Source organism: Neomonachus schauinslandi, chromosome 2 (genome assembly GCF_002201575.2).
Source record: "Neomonachus schauinslandi chromosome 2, ASM220157v2, whole genome shotgun sequence".
Classification (NCBI taxonomy): domain Eukaryota; kingdom Metazoa; phylum Chordata; class Mammalia; order Carnivora; family Phocidae; genus Neomonachus; species Neomonachus schauinslandi.
Window position 1 is genome coordinate 160733250 of NC_058404.1, and position 6765 is coordinate 160740014.

Consider the following 6765-nt stretch of genomic DNA (forward strand, 5'->3'; position numbering starts at 1 on the left):
TTGAATCATAGTCTGATGTTTATTGAGTGCTTATTATAGACAAGGCATACTCTGTTAAGTGTTTTATGTGCATTATTTTATTTAATCCTCAAAGCAGCCCTATGAGGTAGGTACTATTACAGTTTCCATTTTACAGATGATGAAGCAAAAACTCAGAGAGGTTCAGTAACATGCCAAGGATGGCACAGCCAACAAGTTAGTGCCAAACTTTAACTCCAATCTTCCTGGCTCTCAAGTTTTCAGTATTAGTTCTAATAATGCCTTTCATTTGACGAGTTTGTTTTCCTTTTCTCAGAGGCTTTTCGTTTTCACCAGATTCCATTTAGATGTAGGCAACTAACATGACTAATATTACTGGGGAGAAAGTAGGGGGAAATCATATACTCAAATCTGATGACCGCTAGTTGGCTGGATCATTGTTTTCGGACTTTCCTACATTTACTAAGTTGTTAAATTCACCTCGCAAAGGCTCTTCAATTAATTCAGGCAAAAAAGCCTTCATGTTAAGCCCCCCCCCCCAAACCTCCTTGCCCCCATGCCTCCTTGCCTTGAGGGTGGTCTGCTTTTATCTGATGAACCTCAAGAAATATTTGGTTTATCACATCCATTTGCCTGTGCTGGATGCTAGAGAGCTCAAGGTAAAACTGTAGCCTTCCGTCTACAAATGGTTTGTACACCGACCTTACTCCCAATTTTCTCTTATTTTCTGACATTGTTGACCCTTTGGTCTGATTGCTTCATCTATTCGTTTATTTGAGATTAAGTCCTCCCCCCATTTTTTTACATTTAAAATTAAGGCTGCAAGGATATGGAGGTATTTTGCAAGACTGTACAATTAAGACTACAACAGAAATCTAGATAGTCACATGTGGGTATATGTTCCCTTATTGTAGGTTAACTCTCTTTTCCACTTTCACAAAAGTTTCTGGGTCCGAGTTTATGATCCCACAGAAGTGCTGGTGATTGTTGTTGGAGCTAAATGCCTTCCTCCATTGGAAACCCCCCAGGTTTCCTTTTCCTTTTTTTTTCATTCAATCTGAGAGTTTAGGATATTTGAAAAGTAATCTGCTTAACTTCCTCTATTTCAAATATTTTGTTGTGTATTTTTATAAGCTAACTTAAACTCCTTCGAGAAGGTAAAACATAAATACAGCAACTAATGACTTCACTAACAAAGTTACTCACCCTGTGTCTGTCTGCCAGTCTGTGAATCGTTTCCTGGTTTGGCTAATCCACCAGCAGGTGCACGATACCTAAAAAATGCCTTCATTTTGTTTTTCCGAACCGTCAACATGAATAATTTGTTACCATATGTGAAATATAAAAAGCCCAGTAAAATGTAGGTTGTTGATCCCTTTTACGTCTCTTGAGGGGTTTTCTGAGATCTCAGTTGGACACTTGTCTCATTTCTCTAACAGAGGCTTGCCTCGGAAGGGCCAGGGACAAGGCACATGGGCAGAGGACCAAAGAGGTTTGAGAGCCTCCGACCCACCCACTGAGCTGAAAGCAGAGAGCTCTGGAGGGTCCAGACCCCATCCCTCTGTGCAAATGGCAGAGCCACCCAGCTGGCCCCAGACCAGGGCCTGAGGTATCAGCTGGGAGCACAGCCTGTCCCTGTGTGATGAGGCACACGGTTTCCACTTGACCTAGGGAGTCAACTGGGTTGTACCTTTCCACAGGTGGGAGAGCTCCCCAGCAAACAGAGCTGTTATTATTATTACTTATTTTTGAAACAGCAAGTGGGTTTGGGTCTGATTACCAGTGATGCCCAGCAGAAGGACTAGACCAGGCAGAAGGAGGCCATCAGCCTGCTTTCTGATGTAGCGTCATTCCCAACTCCACAAGAACCATTAGAAATCAGGCTTTTCCCAAGTCCATTGTTTATGATTCAAGAACACATCTTTTACCTGAGTGAAGGTGATATGATCTGGGCTCGCATCATGGCTCTGAAATACGGGTCTTTTCTGTGTGGTCTTTTTCTGCTTCCCTTTTAAATGTCCTTCTTTGCCCTGTCTGACTGATTCGGATTAAAGACAAGTATTTAGGTTTATTATACATTGTTTCTAATGCTGAGGGTAGGGGTGGGGGTGGTAGGGGAAGCATTGCCACACTTTTCAAATCCTTTAGTGAAGTGGTTCTCAAACTTTCTGGTCTCAGGACCCCTTCACACTCTTAAAAATAACTGGGGACACCAAAGAGATTTTGTTGATTTATGTTGATATGTCTATGAGTATTTGCTGTTTTAGAAACCTAAAATGAAAAATTTATAAATACTTCATGAATCTATTTAGGAATAACGATAATAAACATGCTGTGTGTTAACATAAATACGATTTTATGAAAAGAATTGTTTTCACCCAGCGGGCGCCCCCACTCCGCCCCCCCCCCCAAAAAAACCCGGCAGTCTGGGCATGCGCGGTGCGGGCGCAGCGGCCTGGGCCCTGGGAGCATCCAGGCCGGGAGCTGCCCGCCCGGCGCGGAGGGTCCAAGACAAGCCGAGTGGGCCCGCGGTGGGGAGGGGTCAGGTCCTTCGTGATGAAAGATTTTGAGCCGCTTCTCTCTCCTCTGTGTAGTTGGTAGTTTGGGCGGTGAAGTGTCAAAATCTTTCTCCAGGACCTTGCCAGGGGAATCAAAGACTCTCTCTGGGGAATTTGTACCATCTCAGAGCTAGATGCTCAGATTCGGCACAAGAGAGAGGAGCAGCGTGGAAGAGGGGCAAGCCCCGTGCTGGCACAGAGGAGAGCCCAGAGTACAGAAAGGAAGCAAGAGAGTGAGCCACATATGCTTAGTAGAGTTTTCCAGTGTTGCGCTTGGAACCGTGGAATATTCTGGTTAAGCCTCCTCTCGTTTTATCGAGTGTTTCTTCCTGTACTGCAGTCAGTGACAGCCCAAATTATTGGTGACCCCTCACAACATGGAGATGTTTGGTCGTGGCTGGAATTCTTCCTTACATCCATTTTCAGTGCTCTTTGGGTGCTCCCTCTGTTTGTGCTTCGCAAAGCTGTAAATGCCATTTGGTTTCAAGACATAGCTGACCTGGCATTTGAGGTATCGGGGAGGAAGCCTCATCCATTCCCTAGTGTCAGCAAAATAATTGCTGACATGCTCTTCAGCCTTTTGCTGCAGGCTCTTTGCCTCATCCAGGGCATGTCTGTGAGTCTCTTTCCCAGCCACCTTGTTGCTCAGCTGGTTAGTCTTCTGCATAGGCCCTTCTCTACTCGCTGGACTGCTTTGAATATCATTGGTTCGGTAAAGGAATTGAAATGCACCAGCGGTGGTCAAACATAGAAAGGAACTGGCCTTACTACTTTGGATTTGGCTTGCCCTTGGCTTTCCTCGCAGCGATTTAGTCCTCATACATTATCAGTGGCTGCCTCTTCCCCATCCTCTTTCTTCTATTCATTATCAGCGCCAATGAAGTGAAGACCCCTGGCAAAGCCTACCTTTTCCAGCTGCACCTCTTCTCCTTGGCAGTTTTCTTAAGCAACAGACTTTTCCACAAGACGGTCTACCTGCAGTCTGCGCTGACTAGCTCAACCTCCACAGAGAAATTCCCTTCACACCGCATCCGTCTCCTGCCGGACTGAAGGCTGCCACAGGCCACTCAGTCGCCAGCCATCCAGAGGGGATGGGTGGGATTGGAAGGAGGCCCCAGCAGCTCTTTCCCTTGTCCCCTCCTCTGCCAGGGAAGGCAGGACCCGCTCTGCCGAGGGCCCTCTACGTATTGCCTTCTCGCTGAGGAATTGGGACTTTTGTCTCTGGTGCGCTTAAGGCAGAATCTTCCTGACACCAGTGTGTGGATTTTTAACACCAGTGAGTCTGAATGGACCACAGGTTTTTCTGTAGTTCTTTTCTGGCACTTGCCAGCCCCCGTGCCTGGACTGATCGGAATACTGTTTTTGTCCCTATATACACTGACCCTCCCAGCTCCGCGTCCTGCCTTCCAGCACCCTCGGATGAGCGGATTTTGTAATTCTAGCTGTTGTGTTTTGTGGACCTGTTGTTGTTTTTCTGTGAAGTACATATATTGGATGTGGGAGGGAAAGCAGTATCTCATTTGCTCCCGGTCACTCCTTTTATAGCCATCAACGTCTAGTGTTTCTTGTAACTCAGGTTAGATTTTTTTTTTAAGATTTTATTTATTTATTTGACAGAGAGAGAGACAGTGAGAGAGAGCACAAGCAGGGGGAGGGGGAGAGGGAGAAGCAGACTCCCCGTTGAGCAGGGAGCCCGATGCGGGGCTCGATCCCAGGACCCTGGGATCACGACCTGAGCCGAAGACAGACGCTTCATGACTGAGCCACGCAGGCGCCTCTCAGGTTAGATTTTGGTGTCTCTGACTCCACAGCAAAAAAACAAGCCTGAGGAGATGGACAGGAGGAAAGACCTCACAGCCAGATCTGCTGGGTTTTGAGGAGTGATTTTCTTTCCTCCCCTTGAAGGGGAAAAAGCTTTCTTCACTGGTACATATAAAGTTCCCCAGCTAAAGGGAGGGACCAGTTCTGGACAAATGCCAGAGCAGCACCGAATGCTCAGAGAATCTGAACTTGAACTCTGAAAGTCTGGAGTGTACTGCTGGCCACTGCCAGGTCTGTCTGGTATTTCAAAAGGAATATTGGAACTGAAGGAGTAAACTTATTAAACCCAGTAACCCTGTGATTGGTTGGTGTTTTCCTGTCATTTTAAAGAGACTAAATATGGGGGAGGCAGATGTCAAAACACTTGTCCAATTTTAAAATGTCACAATTAAACATGAGCTGGTTTCCGACAAAAAAAAAACAAAGCTATTTTTGAAAACTAAAAAATGCAAGAAGAGTCGCATCACTCTACCGTTTTTGCAAATCTCTAATATCTGGCTTGATAGAAGACAATCGAGTTCTTATATTTGCTTTCTCGTTCAGTCTGTTGTGATATCACATGTCATGTGTCGTGCAGCCTCTAAAAAATTCCACGGTATGCTCATAAGAAACTGAGGGTGAAAAGGGCAAATAATACTTTAATATTATTATGAAAATGGCTCTGACTCTCTAAATCCCCTGCAAAGGTCTTGGCACCCCCCACCCAGGGTTCCGTGGCCACACTTTGAGAACCACTGCTCTACTGTATACCATCCTTTCTCTAACACACACACACACACACGTTTCAGGAAATAAGCTCTTTGGAGCATTTGATTTTACGGATCCATCCATTTCTGGATAGCCCAGAGGATCCAATTTATTCAAACCCTAATATTCCATTCAGTTCTTTGCATCTCAAACTCATTTCTACCAAAGTCCTCCTTCCCGACTTTGCAATATCCGACTTATGCCCTCATGTACTCAGGCCTTGCAATGCACAAATAACTTGCTTTCTTAGTTCTACTTCCAAACTCCTCATTCCCTTCCCTTAGGCCAATCCACTCTGGTTAAAGATGAGGGTCAAGATTTGGGAATATGATTGGCCTTGTTTGATGACGCCTTCAGATGACCCCCCTCCGGACCACACAGCAGTGGCTAATGTGTTAGGGTGACACGGCATCGTGATTCAGTAACGAGTATGTGGAAGTTGTTTGAAATTTAAGTCACAAGGCAGGTGCGTATGTGTGTGAAGTGTGTGCTTTGTATGAGAGCAGGCTAAGGAGAAGTGCGAAGAATCTAGAATCTCCTGGTAAAAGATTTACTAAACTTCCCTCATCACTCTCTCCTATTGCCCCCTAAGTTACTCCTTTTTTCTAGACTCAGCAACAAGGACGCTTGTATTCTCCACGTTCCTTTAAACACTGATCTTTCTTCCTGGCAAGATGAGGAGCTGCTGCATGCCCTTTGGACAGCCAATTGCCCCCTTGACCTTTCAGACCCTAATGGAAAGTATTTTCCTTTGTGGCTTCAAAGAACATTTACCCACTAATATCCTGTTGATGGCAACTATGTACTTCAAGGAAAGGAGTTCCTGGAATTGAGAAATGCAACAGTACAACAAAGCAGGGGGCCACAGTCTTTAGCACCATGGCCCCAGGGGTGTTCAAGAGTGCCTAGGGAACTTAGCTGTTGTCAGTCAATTTTTTCCCTGCCATCTGTGCCTTTTGTTTATAATGCACTTGATTAAGATCTGCTTTATTTATCCTAGCTGTTTCAAGCTCCATAATAAGGGAAAATTGGGCGCCTGGGTGGCTCAGTCGTTAAGCGTCTGCCTTCGGCTCAGGTCATGATCCCGGGGTCCTGGGATCGAGCCCCGCATCGGGCTCCCTGCTCTACGGGAAGCCTGCTTCTCCCTCTCCCACTCCCCCTGCTTGTGTTCCTGCTCTCGCTATCTCTCTCTCTGTCAAATAAATAAATAAAATCTTAAAAAATAATAATAATAATAATAAGGGGACATTAGCCCCAGGACTTCCACAATAGTCATTTGGAGTATAACTTTAATGGCCAGAACCCAAGCAGAGTCCTTCATGCTCTGTCTGTATTGCTGCCTTCTCTGTGTTTCTACTTGAAGCTTATGGACAGCATCTTTAGCTGCTGCAGGGGTCTCTGGGAACTGAGCCTGGACTCAAAGATCATGTGCAAATATTGCACAACCCAGAGGACTAAATTAAGCCAGTTACCCGCTTGCTAGCAAAACTTGGCTTGAGCCAATGAAAGAAATGAAAACAGTGCTTTCCTGTTGGTATGGTGAATATTCATGGACACTCAGGGAACACGGAACCCTCTCCCAAACCACTTCAGTGGTGAGAAATAGCTATTGCTAACCTTTACTGGCCCTCCTCTCAGCCAGACGTGTAGGAAGTGGGAA

General features: G+C 45.6%; 1 pseudogene; it reads left to right on the forward strand.

Moving 5' to 3' along the window:
- Positions 1 to 1292: 1292 nt before the first annotated feature.
- LOC110590792 lies at positions 1293 to 4558 on the forward strand (annotated as a pseudogene).
- Positions 4559 to 6765: the final 2207 nt, after the last annotated feature.